The sequence below is a fragment of the Schistocerca nitens genome, chromosome 3, assembly GCF_023898315.1.
Source record: "Schistocerca nitens isolate TAMUIC-IGC-003100 chromosome 3, iqSchNite1.1, whole genome shotgun sequence".
Taxonomy (NCBI): Eukaryota; Metazoa; Arthropoda; class Insecta; order Orthoptera; family Acrididae; genus Schistocerca; species Schistocerca nitens.
Window position 1 is genome coordinate 347,642,300 of NC_064616.1, and position 24,363 is coordinate 347,666,662.

Sequence of the window (24,363 nt, forward strand, 5' to 3'; positions counted from 1 at the left end):
CGTAGTTTAATCAGGCTCCTCCATATAATGCTCATTTAAATCCGACTGAGATTATATGGGCCTAGGTGAAAAGTAATACGGCTAAAAAAAAGAAAGAAAAATTTACGCTCAGTAGCCGGCCGCTGTGACCGAGCGGTTCTAGGCGCCTCGATCTGGAACCGCGCTGCTGCTACGGTCGCAGATTCGAATCCTGCCTCGGGCATGGATGTGTGTGATGTCCTTAGGTTAATTAGGTTTAAGTTGTTCTAAGTGTAGGGGACTGATGACCTCCGATGTTGAGTCCCATAGTCCTTACAGCCATTTGAACCATTTAATTTACGCTCAGTGAGGTTGACACGGTGAAAAAAGAAGCCATTGCAAATTTTACACCGCAGAACTGCTCACGAGTTTTCACCCATACTAAGAAAGTAGTTGAGGAGACATGGATTTATGAAGGACTGTGACGAGGTTTGAGTAATACGTAACTTCTCTTGCTGCCATGTTAAAATCTGCAGCGAAGTTTAGAAATATTCACTTACTAACATACTAATTCAGTTGAAAATGTGACAGAATCCTGGAACAGTGTATTATTAAACTATCAGCTGATGGCAGGACAGTTCAGTAGTAATGGAAAAGCACGTCTCAGCATGAAAATAAACGGTAACTTCATTTATATTACTTTGAAACCCATATAAATTCTCATTTCACCAGCTATTGATGGTCCTTAAAAATTACATTATTTCACTGAAAAAAAAGATATATAGTTGCTTGAATGTCGCGGTAGATATAGAAGTTTCGTATATTAATATTATGGTAAAATACTCTCCTCTTTGCGTGCTGTCGTTTGCCAAAATCTTAATTCAATGTCTGCGACTGTTTACGAGATACGAAGGGTTTATGAATATTTCATTCTGCGGTTGTGACGGAGCGCTTTACATAATAACATTTTTTCTGCAATAGAAATAGATAGCGATATCCTTCCGAGTTTAAAGAATAATTCAATATTTTATTTAAATTTCATATGCAGCGGCATACGAACTAATACGCACGAAACGCAAATTCATACCGGCCCCTATTTTGCTCTGCAGGCTTTAAGAAGTTCGTTCAGTAGTTTATCTAATATCAAAATATCACAGTAACTATGACCGTTAACAAAATGATAGGCAGTTCATCACGAAGCCGACAAATCAAGCTATAAGATGTGCGAAAAACAGAGTTAATTACAGAATACTTTCTCTGAAACCGTTTGAGAAAGACTGCAGTTCGGCCGGCTTGCGTGGCTTGCAAGTGCAGTCAAGTGATCCTGTTAGGTTCTGAGCCGAGTAGTCGTGCGGTAGCGTTCTCGCTTCCCACGCCCGGGTTCCCGGGTTCGATTCCCGGCGGGGTCAGGGATTTTCTCTGCCTCGTGATGGCTGGGTGTTGTGTGCTGTCCTTAGGTTAGTTCGGTTTAAGTGGTTCTAGGGGACTGATGACCATAGATGTTGAGTCCCATAGTGCTCAGAGCCATTTGAACCATTTGAACCGAGTAGACTGCCGTTATCGTCACCTGATGGCGCGCTCGGCACACGGTGGAAACTAGGCTTCTGTTTACTCGCTCCGTACTGAACTGTCAAAATTCGGCAAGCCTACCACATGTCCCGTAAAAAACGGAATAGTCCCCTTTTCTGTCCCAGGTTTCCGGCGTCCCCGTAATTTTTATCGGGACGCACAAATGTCCCGTATATTAAAATTTCTCAAATACACATTATGTCATAAATAAATAATGCTGATTTATATTTAAGAACCGTATAATTGTTTGAAAATGTTTGGATCTGTAATTTTGAAAATACTCGTAAATTACCTTACTTTCTAGGTTATCGCTTTATTTATTTTTGTTAGCTTTCTGTTGAAGTACCTATATGCTTCCACACAACACTGCAGTGGTCAACAATCGCCTCCACAACTTCCACCACTTCCACGCCTCCTATACCTCGTTTTCACTAAACCATGTTAATATTTACCTTCAAACAGCAACAATGCATGACTCAGCCTTGAAGTAAAATCGTTGTTTAAGAAAGGTTTAAATTTAACCACATACCTTGCTTCTTTATTTGAATATCAACAATTCTTATTTATTTTCTGTGTATTCTTGTGCCGACGTCATCCCAGTGGTGACTGTTGAGTGTTGAACGTTTTAAGAAGTGCGTGTGCTCTTTTTCGGTTTTGTGGATAATCATTTCAGTAATGTATTCAGATTCAGTATTCTAAGAATCTTTCTCTTCACTATTAGATCCAACATTTCTTCAAATTATGCCTAAACGCAAGTGCATGTTTTCATTTAAACTCAAGGAAAACTGTCCGTTTCTGGAAAGTACCAAAATAAATTGTGAGGTTTGTTGCACAGCTTGTCACAACACATTTTTCGTTGCGCATGGTGGATGTTCAGACATTTTACAGCATGAGAAAACTAAGAAACATAAACTGAGTTGAACAGTTGCTCCAACATCATCGAAAATGAGCATGTTCTTCCTCTGTACAACATTAGATATGTTAACACAATATTGTAATATTGAAATCGTATACATTTGTTATTAACCACTGCAATTTTTAGTTTGTTAGTAACTTTTACAAATTCCTTCTGTTTCAGGCAATGAAGAATTAAAACTAGTTGCGGCAGAAGGAACATTTGCCTACCACAGTGTGTGTTTCGGTCAAAGCTATAATTCCATGGACTGCACATCGAAAATGATTAAGAAACTGTATGTTATCAAGTTTAGTTGTACAAGGACAAACACAGAATGTATTGTTAATAATGTATGCATGGTGCAAAGAGCTTCGTATTGAAGCTCTTAATGAAGTAAATTTTATAAGCATTTCTATCGATACCAGCGATCATAAATCTACTAAATTACTTCCTCTCATTGCTACTTTCAAACCTGAAAGTGGGGTATATGTAAGGTTCTTAGATTTCTGTTCAGTCGAAAATGAAACATCAGCTGTCTTATCACAGCGTGTACATTATGTTCTACAGGGCCATAATTTGGAGTCAAAAATTGCTTGTCTCTCAGCTATTGATACGAATAGTGTGTTTGGCTGGACTAAGAGAGGAGGTAAAGAACACGTTTTTAGCAAATTAGAAATAAGGCTGAAAAAATCACTTGTAGGGATTGGCTGCATGTCACATATAATTCAGAACAGCGTAGAAACAGCAGTAGGAAAGTATCAATCGATGTATAAAACATTGTGTGTAAAATTTATAAGTATTTCCGTATATACAGTGTTAAGGTGGAATTCTGTGGAACTCTAAAAGAATTCTGTGAATTTGCGAATACTGAATATCAACAAGTACGGACTTACAGCAGCACAAGGTGGTAAGCATTATTGTTTGCACTTGAAGGATTGTGAAATTGAATCCGGCTTTAAAATCATTTTTCCTGTCGGAATCAGAGTGCCCAGCTGTTTTACATTCATTTTCCAATAACGAGGAATTAGAATTATGGTTATGGTTTGTGCACACTCAGCTAAATATCTTTCAAACGACCATTCTAGAAATTGAAAGGCAGAATATTTGTATTGCAGAAGCATTATGTTGTTATGAGCTACTAAAAACAAAGGCAAAAAATAGGAAAGATAATAACTTTTGAGTCTCCTGGTTAAATCCATGTTACTAAAATTATATGAGTATGACAGACCAGCTAACAAACATTTTATCCATTTGCAAAAATTTTCTACAGTGTAGCATGTGACTATCTGTTTTCAGGGAGTCAGAAACTTCCACATGACACTGACTTACGTTGGTCTATTTTGAAATCAAAACCAAAATGGTCAGATTTGGAGGCCAGTATTTCAACACTATAAGACATATGTAATATAATCCTTGACTGTTCACTCTTGTCTGATGAATTTTGTATGGCTAAAACAATTATAGTAGAAAAACTATGTGAATGGAATGCTGACGATGTAGCAGTACAGCATAGGTGAGTGGAAATTTTCAAAGTATTCAAGGAGAAAAGCATTGCAATAGCAATCCTCCACAAGGTTACAGAATTTATCCTTTGCCTTCCAGGCTCAACTGCACCCATAGAACGTATTTTTTCAAAAATGAATAAGTACTGGTGATGTGAAAAAACCAATATTTTGGAATCGACAACTGCAAATTCTTTAATCCTAAAATGTAATTTCACTTTCCCATGAACGGAAATGTGTGACAGAATGTTGAGTCTTTGTGAAAATATTCACTCCAGTGCAAAATACGTAAATAAGCAAACATGAATGATTGCACGAGATTTTTTTCTATGAACTAAGGATTTGTGAGAAATATTAACTTGTTTTAAATATGATAGTGTTCTTTCTTTTAGCTATTTTGTACTAGTTTTATTACAAACAATAACGGCTTTTTATTATCTTTGAAATGCAATTTCCTTACATAAATATCGATGGTAAAATTCATCATCATCACAATACTACAGTTACGAAAAGCCCGTTTTGGTTCCAGTTAAACATGATCCATAATAAGTCTTTTTAGTGGATGTCCATGTTGTCTTCATCCCCTAGCGTGATACTGGAATATCTTTGTAGGTGTAAAGTATATATATATATATATATATATATATATATATATATATATATATATATATATATATATATATGGTAGCGTTAGAATTGGCGACTAATTTTAAACGCACTACAGTCTATTTGATACCATTGGAGCTATCAGAAATTGGCTCGTTAGTAACAAGAGCTGCTGTCATAGTTGTTAATAAAGGACGCACTAAACGAAGAACAGCAACTGCAGGAATCTGAAAGGCGTAATAGTATGATGGAGGCCATTGTTATTGGTAAAGGACTATCTTTAAAACCATACGAGAAAGGACATTTACTGTTTATAAGAAAAATTCCTTAACTATATTAGTCGTACGGGGTTATATGCCCATTGGAAGAACTGCGCCGTTACTTCGCCAACAATAGTGCGTTCTATAATTTTTTGACGTTACTAAGACTTCAGTTCATACCAGTGTGGTCATTTCTGTCTACAAGCAGCATGCACATCACTAAGTCAGTTGAGTTTTTTATGTGACATCGTACACTCTGACGTTAAAAGAGAAGTCATCTGAGTAATTGCGAATCATATCCACCCAACAGATCTAAGCAAAGGTGAGTGAGGAATTGCGCTGATTGTTCTGGAAATTTATAACAGAACTCCAAATATCACCTAGGAGAACAATCAACTTGACCTATTAAGCAGCAAGGTTGTGTAGCTTCCTCCCGGCTCATACGACACTGACAATCTAAATGCAAATGTAAAAGATCTTTAACAGGATTTGACTTACGCGCAAACGTTAATACATTTAAAACATAGATAAAAATGACAAAACATGCAATATACTTTAGCCGAGAAGGATTAATAGGATCAGTACTTTGTTTATCGAAGAGAAAAGTTTTGGCTAATAATACCGAGAAAGTTTACGAATCACATCAACCTGTCGGATATTCTTCCTGTTAGTACCATCCGTGTTTAATATAGCTACGAATTCTTACATCAGCGACTGATTAGTACATACCATCTACGGATTCTTTCCTACAGTGGGACCAGGATACAAACTCGTTGATGTTTCCAGCACTCCAATATATCTCCCAGTGACGGTTCAGATTAGACTATCTTGTGTTGAGCATCGTTGAGCAGAATGGAAACTGATTGTTTTTCGAGAAGGAAATCGTGGTACATCTTTATTTGAAGCAACAGCGACAGCATTATAGGAGTAAAGTAAAACCCACATAACGGTCCGTACGCCACTCTGCAGTGGAAGGACAGGGCGATATGATTGAAACCTAGCACTGACATCACTGGAAATAAAAATACCACTGCAATGTGATGGACGAATCACTCGTCAGGAATACATATCCCACAAACTTTTTGATTCAGAGACGTTCAGTAATAATGACGAGATACGAATTTGATTGAGCATCAAGATGATTTAACAATTCCAAGCAGCAGTTTCCTATACTTGGAAGGCACATTTATGAAGAATGATGTAGGCAAACCAACAGGAACATGGCGACTTACGCTTAATGTGTTCCTCTTCCTGTATCAAGAGATAGGATATGAAATTAATGGCATAAGAGGATACCGAACAAGAAACACTACAATCACATCAACACTCAAATTCGAACATGAATGTCCTATAAAATGCAGGATGGTTCATTGACAGATCGATAACTGATTAATTTAGTATGTGCATCCCACACAAAATGCTTATGGGGTTCTCTGAGGGCAATAAGCGGGCCATTATGAATGCTAAAGAGGAACTGATTCCTGTTCAAAGTGTACCAGATTATATTTTATACATTCAAGAAGTGCAAGCAGCGGAAAATGAAATTTTTTGGATAAATTAGTGTGGAAAGTACTGGACATTTCTATCTCAAATGAGCCTGAACCTATTGCGTGTGCTGATCTGTGGAGTTCAACTATCATTAAGTTCCCGTTCATGTAACTCTACGAGTATCCAGCTCTATCAACAATGTCAAGACATAACTGGTCGATTAAGACATCTTTTCAACTTTAAATGCCTTGATTCATTATTCTGGGGTTGCAGACAGACAGGAGAGGGAATGTTCTTAAGGATTACAGTGTATTCGATAAGTGTCACTTACCCAGTGAGAAAGTGTTTCTAAATTTGGTGCATTACCCATAGGATAATCTACAACTTGACTGGAACAATGACAATGTCGATCCACTGTATAATATGTACTCGAGATTTCAATCTTCTTCTATGAGAGCGATGAATTTGTTTGTATGCTCAGTCCACAAAAGTTTAAAAAACTAGTTGTGAAGATTGCTCGAAGCAAAACGGAAGTATCAGGACAGACGCTATAGACATCCGCGTTGAATTTCAATCTTCAGATGATGTTCCCCTCCTTCCGCCCCCCCCCTCCCTCCCCAAAAAAACAACACTGTGGCATACGCATTATTGTTGCACGATTTTATTCCTAATAACTCGCCTTTCACAGGAATTGTGCAGCAAATAGTATAAATGTGGCGGTCCTGCTACCCACTAGAGGCACTCCACGATGGCACTCCATAGTGTGAGCATCACTGCAGACGTGCAGAGCTTCTACGACGAGTGTGCACAGGTGTTCAAACATGATGCCTTCCTTGCATTCGAAAACACTGGACGAGTAGTGATAACGTTCTCAACAACCGTCGCTTCACAAATCCATTTAAATCAGTATAGAGTCCCAAGACTCGTTGGACAGCAGCCTGGTTAAACCAAAATCACAACGGAAAGCGGTAGTATGATGATAGACTGCAGTATGAAGAAATGGTGACATCCCTCCGAAACTGTCATCATAAAGACAACATTGTATATGTCAAAGATCGTGAAAAAGTTGTGTGGTTTCATGACATTTGCAGAAGTGCATCAATACGTTTTATTAGGTCATTTTTGGCGTGTGCGTAAACGTTTGTTTACATTATAAATACGAGGGTCAGTCAGTTTAATTTAGTGAACAATACTCAATATTCACGTTTATTAGTGTCATTTAGACTCGATACATTGAAGGTAGCAGTTTTTATACGTTTTATTAGGAAAAGTGATACTGACAGTGAATTCTAACCTCACTTGCATACGTTTGACCAGCGCAACCTGCGCAACCTACAACAGTTAAGGAAACGTAACATACGTGGTAAATTACTGTTACACTACAATATCTGAGTAAATCAGTGTTACAATACAACTTCTGAGCCCTTCTTACATACGGTTCAATTAGCAGAAAGCTAAAACTCACCTCGCCATCTGCTTAAATTCCTTAGCTTGTTGTGGACTTTAGTGATCGTGTACTGTAGCCCATCTGTTCCTAAAAAATAGAGTTCGTATTTGTGCTTTACATTCTGAACTCTTATTGTTAGCTAAAGGTTTTGTTTTGTACCTGCAACTGTCAGTGTACAATACTCAGTATTTACGTTTAAAGACTCGGTACATTTAAGGTAGCAGTTTTTATAGTTTTATTAGGTCATTTTCGCGTGTATGTAAACGCTCGTTTACATTATACACTCCTGGAAATGGAAAAAAGAACACACTGACACCGGTGTGTCAGACCCACCATACTTGCTCCGGACACTGCGAGAGGGCTGTACAAGCAATGATCACACGCACGGCACAGCGGACACACCAGGAACCGCGGTGTTGGCCGTCGAATGGCGCTAGCTGCGCAGCATTTGTGCACCGCCGCCGTCAGTGTCAGCCAGTTTGCCGTGGCATACGGAGCTCCATCGCAGTCTTTAACACTGGTAGCATGCCGCGACAGCGTGGACGTGAACCGTATGTGCAGTTGACGGACTTTGAGCGAGGGCGTATAGTGGGCATGCAGGAGGCCGGGTGGACGTACCGCCGAATTGCTCAACACGTGGGGCGTGAGGTCTCCACAGTACACCGATGTTGTCGCCAGTGGTCGGCGGAAGGTGCACGTGCCCGTCGACCTGGGACCGGACCGCAGCGACGCACGGATGCACGCCAAGACCGTAGGATCCTACGCAGTGCCGTAGGGGACCGCACCGCCACTTCCCAGCAAATTAGGGACACTGTTGCTCCTGGGGTATCGGCGAGGACCATTCGCAACCGTCTCCATGAAGCTGGGCTACGGTCCCGCACACCGTTAGGCCGTCTTCCGCTCACGCCCCAACATCGTGCAGCCTGCCTCCAGTGGTGTCGCGACAGGCGTGAATGGAGGGACGAATGGAGACGTGTCGTCTTCAGCGATGAGAGTCGCTTCTGCCTTGGTGCCAATGATGGTCGTATGCGTGTTTGGCGCCGTGCAGGTGAGCGCCACAATCAGGACTGCATACGACCGAGGCACACAGGGCCAACACCCGGCATCATGGTGTGGGGAGCGATCTCCTACACTGGCCGTACACCACTGGTGATCGTCGAGGGGACACTGAATAGTGCACGGTACATCCAAACCGTCATCGAACCCATCGTTCTACCTTTCCTAGACCGGCAAGGGAACTTGCTGTTCCAACAGGACAATGCATGTCCGCATGTATCCCGTGCCACCCAACGTGCTCTAGAAGGTGTAAGTCAACTACCCTGGCCAGCAAGATCTCCGGATCTGTCCCCCATTGAGCATGTTTGGGACTGGATGAAGCGTCGTCTCACGCGGTCTGCACGTCCAGCACGTACGCTGGTCCAACTGAGGCGCCAGGTGGAAATGGCATGGCAAGCCGTTCCACAGGACTACATCCAGCATCTCTACGATCGTCTCCATGGGAGAATAGCAGCCTGCATTGCTGCGAAAGGTGGATATACACTGTACTAGTGCCGACATTGTGCATGCTCTGTTGCCTGTGTCTATGTGCCTGTGGTTCTGTCAGTGTGATCATGTGATGTATCTGACCCCAGGAATGTGTCAATAAAGTTTCCCCTTCCTGGGACAATGAATTCACGGTGTTCTTATTTCAGTTTCCAGGAGTGTAAATACGAGGGATAATCAATAAGTGTAGCTTACAGTGATTACTGTTTAGTTCGTTAATAATATTCACTAGATAGCCCCTAGCAGGAAGATAAGCACCAGATCTAGCTTCTACCATTCATTTTTATTGTTTTTCATTGAGTGTCCTTTCTGCCAACTAGTGTGTAGCTGTTAACCTTGTCTGGCAATAGGTTTCCTTAAATTTCTTATAGTAAATCAGTCATTAGCTAGATGGATAGGGACTGTATCTGTTGTGTGCGGATGCAGGAGTTGGCCACAGTCCAAACGCAGCTGGAAGCTTTGTTGGCCACAGTCAACAAGCTTCAGAGTGTCACCTTTAGTTGAGGTGCGGTGGGGATGGGATGCCTGGGACAGCCTCTGCTATACTAGATGTGCAGGGGGGCATGTCACAGATCTCTGTCACTGAGCCGATCTCAGGTGCGACTGAGCCGTCCGGCCCGCTCTCACCTCAGTGTGGCTGGCGGACTGTGTCGAGGTCTCGAGCCTCAAGGCGAAGGCTGCATGGGGGACGCTGGCTACTGCCAAATCCCATGTACTTTGCTAATAGATTCATTTGACATCGAACGATTTATACGTGAAGACATTAAAATTGAATCATAAGGTATGATTGGGAACCACTTCTCTATCACAAGAAGTGTGGTCTTTGTCAAACTGATCAACGACGGGGTGTGTGACAAGGTCGTACACACCCACAAAGATGGACTTAAATTTAAACGTTCTGACGACCACGTTGGAGTGATAGCTATTGATCATGCGGGGATTGGATTAAGAACTGTCAGAGTACTTGAACTACTATTTGAGTTCTGGCTGACATTGTCGTTGCCACACTGCAACGCTACGGTCAAGTCCTTAGTCACATATAGCAGAAAAATGGACAACCTTTACCACTTAACCAATACTTAATGGTGTGCAACAGATAAGGATCGATCTATTAAAACATGTGCCGTCTTATCTCACTGTTGGAGACTGCTGAGCGATAGTCATTTACAATGGACAACTGAGAACTTGCACAGGTTGTAGTCAGGAAGGCCACGTCTGTTCAGAATATCTCCAACAAAGAACTGTACATGTATTAAAGGTGAAGCTATAGCAACACTTGTAAGTAGGCTGTTTAGGTTTTTTTATTGGTAACGCCACCTCTGTATGTGGCTGCTTTGCATTGTTGTAATACTCGCCATTGTAGTGTTGGGCTGTTGGCTGTTAACAGCGCGTAGCGTTGCGCAGTTGGAGGTGAGCCGCCAGCAGTGGTGGATGTGGGGAGAGAGATGGCGGAGTTTTGAAATTTGTCATGAACTGCTATATTTATATATGATGATATCAAGGTAAATACATTGTTTGTTCTCTATTAATATCTTTCATTTGCTAACTATCCCTATCAGTAGTTAGTGCCTTCCGTAGTTTGAATCTTTTATTTAGCTGGCAGTAGTGGCGGTTGCTGTATTGCAGTAGTGGGAGTAACGAAGATTTTTGTGAGGTAAGTGATTTAGTGATTTGTGAAAGGTATAGTTTAATGTTAGTCAGGGCCATTCTTTTGTAGGGATTTTTGAAAGTCAGATTGCGTTGCGCTAACAAAATATTGTGTGTCAGTTTAAGCACAGTCGTGTAAAATTTGTTCCAAAGGGGACGTTTCATACGTCGACCCTTAGCCGAGGATACCTCACTGGAATCTTCTGATTTTTTTTTCTTGTAGTTTGTGTAATTAGTGTAGATTTTGTTTATTGCTAGCGCGTAATTGTAGAGAGAATCTCCTTTGTAGTTGCAGTCTTTCATTGTTGTACAGTAAAACAGGTGTGGCACGCATGTGGATTTGCACCAAGTATTTCGCAGCTGCAATTAACTAGATATTATTTTCAGTGTTATGTTAATGTGTTATCTTATTTTGCTTTTCAAATTGTGCTTTTCTGTGTTATCGTATGAAATATTGTGACAATAATGGCGTGTGAAAAACGTAACACTAGGCTACAAAGTAAACTGAGAAATAATAGTGACGACGAGCGTAGCCTATCAGCACCACTGTGTAATGAATTAACAGACATTCAAAGTAGTAATTTGGTAACTGTGCATAGGGAAATGGAGCGGGCGTCAAATAATGGCGTAGACAATGAAACAAGTAGTGAACAGGGAAGCATTATCGATCGATCGGTCGGCAATAGCTCGCCTCAGGAATCCGAAATGACACGACACGTTCTCGCAAATACTGTAGACTTAGGTTTTGGGTCCTCACCGTTTTCTCAAATGAGTCAAGACACATTTTCTGCTTGTCAAAATGTGAATGTTGCCGGTGCAAATGCACTGCCAAAAAGCATAGAGAAACAGATTCCGGACACTAATACATTATTATTGCAATTAATGCAACAAATGGAACAAAATCAGAGACAAACACAGCACAAGCTTCAAAAATTAGACACAATGGAAGAAAATCTTCAAAAGTTAGACACAATGGAACAACACCAGAGACAAACACAGCAACAGTTAGACGCAATGGAACAAAAGCTTCAAAAGTTAGACTCAGTGGAAAATAAGCTTGAACAAACACGTGAAGATTTAACTACCGAGTTACATAACATTGAATCGAAATGTCAAAAAGTCTGTAATGATGTAAAAACACAAATTTGTGAGCATTTTCAACCTATTTTTTCGCGGCATGAAAATGCATTACAGAATCACGAAGCAGCCATAAAAGAACTGCAAATTATTGTTAATGAAAATCATGAGACCTTGCAAGCTAAAATTGACTCAGTTGCATCTACCGATTCGGTTACGCAACTTGCAAAAACCCAGGAAAACTTAAACGACACAGTAGAAAGACACATGGAGGAAATTAGTACATTATCAGAGAAAGTAGTTGAACTTTCGGATCAGCTAAATAATTTATCTACGAAGGTAGATGATAATCTGAATGACACAAAACCGGTAGTCTTTAATGACACAGAAGAGAGCGAACAAATTAGGAAACTGAAACAAAATCTGAATCAAATTAATACGCAACACCAAGTAGAAATCCGGGAAGTACAAGATCAGCTGACACAGGTAATACAAGAATTACGTATTTCAGAGGACACTCGCGCTCCAACACGGGAAGAGGGACATAGAAATACGGAAAAGACGCAAAATAATAACACAGGGCATTTCGGAAGTTATGAAAGAAACTGGCAATGTGCACCGAATTTTGAGATGGAACGGCCGACACGACCTAACAATGAGCGATATGCGACTCGCCGACATGATGATTTTGACTATAAGCTGTTCATTACTACACGTAAATTCAAAACGTTTAAGAATTCTGCCAACGACATTCATCCACAAGCGTGGCTCCATCAATTCTCTCATTGTTTTCCTCCCAACTGGTCATTAGAACACAGATTAGAATTTATGTGTGGCTACTTAGAGAATGAATCAGCTGTAAGAATGCGATCGGTCATTCACGATTGCCACAGTGAAGGAGAATTTTACCATGCCTTCCTCTCAGCATATTGGTCTCAAGCCACACAAGACCGAGTAAAACATAGCATCATAATGATGAAACGTTTCGAACAATCTCAATTTTCCAGTATTATGAAATATTTTGAAGACATGTTGCATAAGAATCAGTATCTTTCAAACCCATACAGCCCCTCAGAACTCATCCGAATTTGCTTAATCAAACTGCCTGAACATTTACGACATATTATTTTAGCAGGACGTTGCAAAGACGACATTGAAGCTTTTCAGGGACTCCTACAAGAATTAGAAATTGACACAGACAGTCGCCGGATGCGAAAACAGGAAAACAATCACTACAGGTCACATACGTCACAATTCCGTGACGACAGAAACAATAACTGGACACGACAAGGCTATTCTTACAATGCAAATCGTGACCAAAACAGACACCACCCATATGACAACCACTGGCAGAGTGATAATAGTTACAGAGAAAGATCGCATTTCCGTAGTAATGAATGTGACAGAGATTACCTTAGAAACAGACAATATGGGAACCAAAATAATTATTATTACGGGAGACAGAATAACTTTAGACGCAACGGTTCAGCGCGCAGTTACGATTCAGGGAGAAATTCTCCGCCACTTAACCGACAAGAAAGAAACTACAGGAACTACCAACATGACGACAGACGATGTGATCGTAACGACAGACCTGAATTGCATCAGAACTGGCGGGATTTAAACAGGGCAGGGCCCTCTCGTCACGGTGAATTTGTAGAAGCTAGGTCTCCTAATCCCAATAACGACGCGCGCCAACAAAGAGACAGACAATGACTCGCACCGCAGGCTGCCGCGTGCGCCGGCTGGCTCAGAGAAAAATAACATAGACGCTAACCTTGAGAAAAATTCCAGTATTCTTTACCGACGTACACCGCATGACAATTGCATTCAAGTTCAAACTCTGAGTACTAGGAAGAGTAAAGGTTTACACCACATTTCACATGTAAAACCGTTTATTGAAAGATAATCTGTTTTTTAACTTAGTCTTTGCCATAAAACTTTTCACTTCACGCTACTAGTACAATTTGTCACACTGAGAAACTGTTAACATGCAATAATGTTTTGAAGTTAACTACCCACCTTAGAACCTAGGAAACATTTTCAAACAGAGATTACTAATGCATTGTTATTGTGAACAGACGACACAGTGTTATTGTGTGTGTACATTCTTGCTTGTTAGTTGCACGATTACGTAACGACTATAAGGCTTACATACTTAGAACATATACCGGTACTGCTAATGAGATTTTAATGCAACGTTTTGGTTTACTTGAAAATACATTCTGAAATTAAAGTGCTTTCTGAGAGATACCAGATGACACAGAGGTTAGTTTATGTGACAGCTACACGATTTTATCACGACGCTACTAATGAGTGACAATTTACAATGTTGCTTTTGCAGTGTTTCTGTTTTATTTCTGCACAGTTTTTCTGTATTATTCTGGAAAAGTAAAACATGTTTTAGTAGTAACTTTTGTGGTATAGCAACAATGAAACAGCCTTTTTCGTGGCATAACAATACGTTACAGTACAGTACTTTCTTCATCAGAACAATAAGCGTAATAACTAAGATATCTATTCACAAAGCATTTCATTTTTGTGTATCGTGAGGTAAGTACATTGACTTCTGCAGAACTTAGCTTTCGGAGGACGATAACTACGACACTTCCACAGAGATTATCTTACAACAAGACGCACAGTTTAGCGCTACAGTACACGTATTTGAGTGATTAATTTTGTACTTAAAACATTTATTTTTAAAGATATTTGAAGTACAATGATACAAAGGTATTTCGTGATACATTTCATTCCATTGCTGTAATCTGTAACACCTGAGGGTATTATTCATTTATCCTCAGGGGGGTACACGCTTACTTTGTGTACCATGTGTTTGGCAAGCACAAGGAGCCCTAGCTAATATGGTATTTGCTTACACAACTTTACACATCAGTACCATATTTCTCTAACACATAATTACACAGCTATCTGATCATTTAACTGAGAGATAAACATTTTTTTTTTTACTACATCAGTGACACATGTTTACGCAATTTCACAGTTGGGTAATTTCACACTCATGAAATTGTATTTTGTCTGTACTTTGTGAACTGTTCATATTTTTTCGGAACCATTGTGATACTATGAGAGCTTTGAATGATGTATTTGGTAAGGGAGCATGATTTTAAAGTACATTTGAGGTAGATGACACTTTTGACATGAGCAGAGAATTTTTTTAGGTTTTGAAATTATTGGAGGAAGCTACGACGTTTTTGAGATTTGACTGAGGTTTTATGATGTTATTATTACGGCAACGATGTGTATTATGTTGTTGAGGTATGTTTATTATCAATGAGATGATGCTATATGAGGAATCTGATTATGCTACGTATGTTACGATGAAATATTGAAGTGTCGACGAATATGTATATGTATAATAAGGTAAGGAGTAATGAATAGAAGGTAGGGACTCTGACTGGTGAAAAAGGATGTTGTAAACCGAGAATCGTACTTTAAGAGTTATGAAATGTGTGTAAATGCGTGAATGTATCACAATGCCGGCGAAAATTTTTTGGACACTGTTATGTTCATACGATTTTGTTTCTACAGATTTGTAACGCAAATTCTTGACCTATTAAATTTTTATATGAGACTGTCGCTGTAGCGAAAACTGCTGTCGTAAATATTTCGTTAAGAAAGGTAAGTGACCGTGAAGTAATTCGTTGTGAGCGGCCAGGTGTGTCAGACGCCTGGAGAAGAAGCCATTATTGCGAGCCCTCTTCAGCGGCACAGGTAGAAAAAAAAAAAAAAGGAGGCCATTATCCTCGCTATTTACGTTCCTTTGTAGAGAGCATCGCAAAAACCACACGGTCGAACTTGAAAACATATGTTGACACTGTGGAGCTCTTAATTTATGATATTTACAGAAATGCCTAATGAAATGACGAGAAATATTTTTACATCTGCACACCTGATTATGACAAGCGTCTTTCTACGAGAGTTGAGAGATTTTCTGTACTACCTTATGAAATGCCCTATGGCTAATGAATGATGTTTCATGCCTTCCTTTGTACATATTTACTCATTTTGTTTAATATCTAGTTTCTAGCTGCACTGCAGCATTGGTTAAAATAAAATTTTATAGATGTACTAATATAAACATTTTCTGTCTACAGATCCAGTAAATAATAGTTTTGTGATCTACTTCCAAGAAAACGATGGCACATAAATAGACATTTCCCTTCACAGGACTTAAATAAATAATTTCTTTACGATTTGGTAACTTATCTGCTAGTGTAAGTTCTCGTGATGCATCACTCTAGTGTTAAGATGTGACATAGGTATTAGACATGGCCATTTTTAGTGTAATACTTTTTCTGCTTGAACTTTGTCATGTTTAGGTATAAGTTATGCTGTTTGCCAGGAATAGTGCTACTGAATTTTAATTTGTGTTACTCTTCTAAGCCAGTTTTACTACTGATTTATTTTTCTTATTTGCTGCTCATTGCCTTATATTAGTTGTAATTTATGCTGCTTGCTTCGCCATTTGTCTTTTTGATCATTGCTGTTTGTGTTAATTGTTTTGTGCTGCTGCATTGCCTCGTCCCTTAGTTTAGCATCTGAGCTCAGTAGATTTAAGTTAGCTTAAGAGGGGTAGACTATATAAGAACCTAACTATGGAGAATAGGGAAAGAACGCATTGAAAGTTATATGAAAACGATTTAGGCCAAAATGAGTATTGTACAATGAGCCATAATTATTTTGAAAGAAATATGGTTAGAATACAGAAAAGAGGTATAAATAGGACTTTTTGGGAATAATGATGAATGAAGGGAGATCTCCAAGAAGTAAAGAAAGATTTGTTTGCAAAATACTGCAGTAAAACAAACCCTGTCCTTTCCTTTTGTATTATTATGCTATGTGTTTGTGTACCCTTGTGTATTTGTGTACTTCCTGTCTTTAGTTGTTTATCTCATAAGACTTATGTTGTAGAATTTTTCTAATACTAAACTACATTCACTATGATGAGGAATACTGTTATCCTCAAATATAATTGGCATTAATAATATGTTATTTACTTTGTAAAGATGTTTAGACATTATTTATTCTGTTTTGTTTTAATGCTCATGTGTAAAGTTGATGTTTCAAAAGTTATTCTGATCTTTTATGTATGAACTTATGTCATAATTCCTGTAACACTGATGTATATGTTTATTTCTATTCTTTTGTAAAGCCCCTATTACCGCAAATGTTATTTGTATTGTTATGTTCTTTACTGATGTATTTTTTACCTTTGTAATTGTATTTTTATGTTATCAAATTGTAATGTTACCAGGTCATCAAATTAAGTAACTTGTAAGTTACATTTCACTGTACACATTTCTGTTGGTCATAGTATATGGACAATATGTGAGAAGTAGGGACTGTTAGTGTTTGCACGTGTGTTAATAATTCAGCGAGGGACTGGATAACAGCATTGCTGGTTCTAAGGACATTTCAAAAAAAAATTTTTCTGTGCGTGCACAAGTGGTGGTTTATGGACTTGCTATATTCTCCGCAAGAATCTTCGATGGTGATTGTGCACCTGCACATTTGCAACAGATGGCTGCTGGTCATCTCTACAAGGACTACAGTGGGTCTGCATCTTTGATGACTCACCAGTACCATTATTTCTGCAAGGACTGCAGTGGGTCTGCAACTCTGGTGGCCCACCAATACCGTAATCTCTACCAGGGCTACAGTGGGTCTGCTCTGTGATGACCTACCCACCAATACTCTTCAAAACGTCGAATGACTCTGCTGTGGGTTTACTCTGTTGTGGCCCATTACCTGTCTGCATGTCGAGTCAGCACTGTCTTTCCGTTGGAAGGACAACACTACTTCTTCAAGACAGCATGGAAATCCACTACTTCCGTGTGCATTGTCTTTTACTGCTCAGACTTTGAGAAAAACACGGCAATTTTAGTGTGCTCAACGATCAGGACTGTCTTTATGGACTGTGAGAAAATTTTAGCTTTTGACCAACATTGCATCAATAAGTGTGTGCATTTGATTTCTTTGTTATTGTAATTGTGAAAAAAAAATTTAACAAATATGTATTGGCCAGTGCCCAAAAAAAATTTGTAAAATTTTTTGTGGGTAGCATGGGGGCTATGTAAGTAGGCTGTTTAGGTTTTTTTATTGGTAACGCCACCTCTGTATGAAAATCACTGGCTGTGCTGTGTGCAGTCTGTGGCTGCTTTGCATTGTTGTAATACTCGCCATTGTAGTGTTGGGCTGTTGGCTGTTAACAGCGCGTAGCGTTGCGCTGTTGGAGGTGAGCCGCCAGCAGTGGTGGATGTGGGGAGAGAGATGGCGGAGTTTTGAAATTTGTCATGAACTGCTATATTTATATATGATGATATCAAGGTAAATACATTGTTTGTTCTCTATTAATATCTTTCATTTGCTAACTATCCCTATCAGTAGTTAGTGCCTTCCGTAGTTTGAATCTTTTATTTAGCTGGCAGTAGTGGCGGTTGCTGTATTGCAGTAGTGGGAGTAACGAAGATTTTTGTGAGGTAAGTGATTTAGTGATTTGTGAAAGGTATAGTTTAATGTTAGTCAGGGCCATTCTTTTGTAGGGATTTTTGAAAGTCAGATTGCGTTGCGCTAACAAAATATTGTGTGTCAGTTTAAGCACAGTCCTGTAAAATTGTTCCAAAGGGGACGTTTCACACTTATGGCGACATCTCTCCCTCTCAAATATGCTAATTAATTCCAGAAGGATGCCCCACTGTATAGTGACCTCACTCAACAGCTGGACAGTCCCAGCCGGCTGCGGTGGTCTAGCGGTTCTAGGCGCTCAGTCCGGAACCGCGCGGCTGCTACGGTCGCAGGTTCGAATCCTGCCTCGGGCATGGATGTTTGTGATGTCCTTAGGTTAGTTAGGTTTAACTAGTTCTAAGTTCTAGGGGACTAATGACCTCAGAAGTTGAGTCCCATAGTGCTCGGGGCCATTTTTTTTGGACAGTCCCATTGAATGTAGTAGGGCAACAGGGACATCTGGGCGTTTTGTTAGTGCTAGTTGCCTACATTCAGAGGCAAATATACTTTCAGGAGCAAGCCTACTGTTGCCTTTTGATTGACAGCTCCTTAACCTATTGTTATGCTAAGTGGATTATGACCCCCTGGGGATAATCTGTCCTTCTGAGGAACCTCCTCCACCCCTCCCTCTCCTTTCCCCAACCCCTCAGGAAACTGCCAACCCTCCCCCTTCACATCACTGATACAGGTACTTTTTCAGGACTGAGTTACTCAAATAGCCCCTCTCACTCTATGAATTTGATTGACTATTTAATTACATTGATCAATAAGTTAACCCCTCCCTCTCTGGTAACCCCCAGCCCCCCTCCCCCTCTCCGTCCCCTGCCTGGAAATTGGCGGCTCTGTGCTGGAGAGGAATGATCTCACAACAGGATATTCGATTACAAAGCCAAGGGTATACTGTTTATTTACAAAAAAATCATTTTGCAGATGTTGGATCTGTCTTACTCATCATTCTTTGCTGTTTGGTAAGATGCAGGTCATGTAAAATACATTGAAAAGAAGTAATTAAATCGATCACTTTCTTTTGTTCTGATCACACAAGGAATACCATCATGAAATACCCATCACACGTAATTACACTGTTAAAAATCTTTCAATTGCAAAGGACGCACTGTCCACTAACCCACACCCAGTCCCAGCTTGCACCACCCGCACAGCATGCCCAGAGTTGGGATGCACTAGAGACCCTGCGAGGTGATGTGTCCATCAGCAGCCACACCACACACCTGTGTCCAAGAGTATTCGCTCAGACCCCACGACTGACAGACCAGATATCTTGCTAACCCCCATTCAAAAGCACTCAAGAAATTCCTATCGAAACACATGCCTCTCTCTCGTTGTCCTCTTGTAGCGTGCCACTGCTGTGCCTGCATACTCTGTTACTCACAGTTGGACCAAGTCACAGGGCTGGCCGGTGTGGCTGTGCGGTTCTAGACGCTTCAGTCTGGAACCGCGTGACCGCTATGGTCGCAGGTTCGAATCCTGCCTCGGGCATGGATGTGTGTGATGTCCTTAGGTTAGTTAGGTTTAAGTAGTTCTAAGTTCTAGGGGACTGATGACCACAGATGTTAAGTCCCATAGTGCTCAGAGCCATTTGAACATTTTGAACCAAATCGCAAACTAAGCAGCATTTACCCAGTAATCCCCTGCGAAATACCAAGCACATGAGAACTCCTTCCACAGCAAATACCTGTGTTAGAATGGATTCTTCCATGGGCTCTAAGCTGCCCCAGCCTTCCTGGGGCACAGATACTCTTTGTCATTGAACACGAACTACTTTGGAAGTTATTACATCTGGTGTTGTGGAATATTGTCTCACACATAAACAATATGATCAAATGTATCCGGACACCCCCAAAAACATACGTTTTTAATATTAGGGGCATTGTGCTGTCACTTACTGCAGGGTACTCCATATCAACGACCTCAGTAGTCAATAGACATCGTGAGAGAGCGGAATGGGGCGCTCCGCAGAACTCATGGGCTTTGAACGTGGTTAGGTGATTGGGTGTCACTTGTGTCATACGTCTGTACGCGAGATTTCCACACTCCTAAACATCCCTAGGTCCACTGTTTCCGATGTGATAGTGAAGTGGAAACGTGAAGGGACACATACATCATAAAAGTGTACATGCCGACCGCGTCTGCTGAATGACAGAGACCGCCGACAGTTGAAGAGTCTCGTAATGCATAATAGGCAGACCTCTATCCAGACCATCACACAGGAATTCCAAACTGCATCAGGAACCACTGCAAGTACTATGACAGTTAGGTGGGAGGTGAGAAAACTTGGATTTCATGGTCGAGCGGCTGCACATAAGCCACACATCACGCCAGTAAATGCCAAACAAAGCCTCGCTTGGTGTGAGGAGCGTAAACAATGGACGATTGAACAGTGGAAAAACGTTGTGAAGAGTGACGAGTCACGGTACACAATGTGGCGATCCGATGGCAGGGTGTGGGTATGGCAAATGCCCGGTAAACGCCATCTTCCAGAGTGTGTAGTGCCAACAGTAAAATTCGGAACCGGTGATGTTATGGTGCGGGCTTGCATCCCTTGTTGGTTTGCGTGGCACTATCACAATACAGGCCTACATTGATGTTTTAAGCACCTTCTTGCTTCTCACTGTTGAAAATCAATTCAGGGATGACGATTTCATCTTTCAACACGATCGAGCACCTGTTCATAATGTACGGCCTGTGGCAGAGTGGTTACACGGCGGTAACATCCCTGTAATGGACTAGCCTGCATAGAGTCCTGACCTGAATCCTATAGAACACCTTTGGGATGTTTTGGTACGTCGACTTGGTGCCAGGCCTCACCGACCGACATCGATACCTCTCCTCAGTGCAGCACACCGTGAAGAATGGGCTGCCATTCGCCAGGAAACCTTCCAGTCCCTGATTGAACATATGCCTGCGAGAGTGGAAGTTGTCATCAAGGCTAATGGTGGGCCAACACTATACTGAATTTCAGCATTACAGATGGAGGGCGCCACGAACTTTTAAGTCATTTTGAGAGAGGTGTCCGGATACTTTTGATCACATAGTGTAACTTGAAGATGTGACAGGAACTAAACATACTACTGCACAAAGAGAGAGCCCTGCAGATGATGCGAAAATATTTAAACAATTACACGTTTTATTCCGAGCAATACCACCACCACCACACTTCAACACATACTCTAAAAGAAAAGATCGCGGCACACTTGTGCTGCAGCCCTGAGACACTTCGCGCGCCTTTGTGGGTATTACCCTTGTCTTTGAGTGCGACCTGCTACAGAAGTTACTAAATCCAACTGACTATGTCACTAAATACACTTTCAAAAAGATCGCTGCCTAGTAATTTGCTTCAGTTTTGTGCTGTATACCGCCATAGACTCTAAAAAAGGATCTTGGCACACTTATGAAACCTCTTAGTCTTCCACCACTACTCTGGAATATTTGCGTGCATAAACAAATTAGGTAAAGTATTTAACGCCTCAGTACATCTGGAAATGTTGCTTTGAACCATTTTTTTCAAATACATTCGGTCACAAAACACTGCACTGTCTTCCCAGCTGCACGTGGAATGGAAATACTTTACAGCAAAATACACTCGAAAAGATACATCGCTAAAATTAATGAGCGCGAATACACCTCGTCGAAACTCTGAGGACGATGCTACATGACGGAAAAAATCTCGTTAAATGCACTATCACAGTAGTTAGATAAACGAGGCAGGCAAAGGGACGGCACGTCCGTCAGCGGCCGCAGCTCGCCACAGAGTGAAGTGGTGGCCAGAAGCGAGGTTTATCCGGCTTGATCCACGAGCGCGCGAAAACCGTGGCCAGCACACCAGCGCCAACTTGTCATGCGTGCTCCGTCTGCAGGTGGGACAGAATGCCGCAATTCTATTGGCTCCCTGGATAAAATGTTCGGTGAAGGGGATAGAGGTTATATAAACCCTTGTCGTGGTGCAGTCGCTGTCATTCTATCTCCGCGGCGGGATCAACTCGACTGTATTGTTCTCTCTCGTGTATGAGTGTGCGCGCTACTGGTTCTTTTGGAAAAAAATGAAGTCATCAGCAGCAACGAAACACGTGACAGTGGCAATGCCAGTGGCGGCAAACGCCCAAGGCAATGTGAATTACCAGGCAAGCATATATTTAATTTCATAGCATGAAGCCGGATTTCACAGTGTATACTTTCGTAAAACGTTTCGCAATATCAAATTCAGATTTCGTGGTATGAAATCATTATGTGTTTAGATTTTGAAGCTAAAAACAGTTTCGTAGCACGTTTGTTCATATTTACGTTTTTTTTTTTTTTTCAGCATACATTCACCAAATCGTGGAAGAGTTTACGGCAGAGATCCAACAGCGGCAGCAGTAGCTGCGATATCATCGAAAGTAGTGTATATATTTTACATCGAATATGTAATATCATGTTATTGTAGATGATTTCGAGGGACCAAAATCGATAAATGCTACTTTTTCACCAAGAATTTCACACTGTCGCAGTATATGTTGTGTATACGTAGTTTCTTTCTAAAAAGTGTCATCTTTTCTGTAATATGTTGTAGATGATTTCGAGGATCAAAATCGGTAAACGTTACTTCTCTTCATTTCACTAAGAATTTAGTATTGTTTGAGTACATATATCCATTAATTTTTTTTTTCTATTCCATAGTACTGAGCATACATAATTAAATTTCATTGTATATGTAATATGGTGTATATTCCTTGTTGTTATAGATGATTTTCTGGCAGATGAAGAAGAGGGACAGGGAGGGGCATGTGCTGAACATATGCAGGAACCATCGCAGACCTCATGTGAGTGTTGATTCTAAAAAAAAAAAAATAATTTGTTTCCCATAGTTTCTGTGTGTATATGCTTTTATTATTAGATCATTATTGTTGTAGGTGACATCAGTGAGATGAACCTATGGGCCCTCTCTAATTCAGGCGAAGGCGAAATGCCACAGTGGGTGGAGGAGATGGAAGAAGACGTTCGTCATCGTAAGGAGATGATGGAGACGTCAAGCAGCCAGAGCGAAATAGATAATTCATACTCAGTCTACTTACAAATAATCGGTATTCTTTCTTTCGTTGCAGCAGCAGCGGCAGCAAGCAATGTCTAGAACATTGTACTTACTTTTTTTTTCGTTATTCTACACCTTGCTCGGGTACCGTGCTTCGCCATGAAGGGCGCCGCGCAGGAAGCCGCCGCCGCTGCTCTCGCTTCCCCCGTCTCCGCCCCCGCCACCCCCACCGCCGCCGACACCCCAGCACCGCTCTGGCGTCCATGGACCACCCTTCCTCAGGCTAGTAGGTCAGGGCTGGAGCAACCAAGCTGCATGCGGCGGCCTGATTCCGCAGCGTCTCCCCCTCCACCGCCACCACGTCCTCGCCGAAGGTGCAGCACATACCCCTCAACACATTACTACAAGCAGCTTCATCATCTAGTTGTAGTTACAGTATTAGTGATAGAGATGATCCTGTGGCTAATGGCAGTTCCTTCTCCTGTCCTTTCAGTGAAGGACATCAGGTCAGTGACACCATACTGCAGTTAGAATACTCAGTGATTGCAGACGCCTTTGAGGAGCGAATCTCGTATATGAGGATCGGGAATCCCAGGAGGGTACCGCGACCCTATTGGTTTTCTAAGAGCGTGCCTTCCTGTCGTGGAAAAGGAGCTCCTCAAGGTATTCAACGACCCGCTGTATTCCGACATTAAATGTAGTGTGGTGCTCTGCGTCGAACTGTCGCACCCCGTCCCTCCCAAAGTTGATTCTGGCATTGAAGAGACAAGTCTTCATTATCATTGGGCAGAAAATGGTGTGATAACGCGGAACACGTCAAT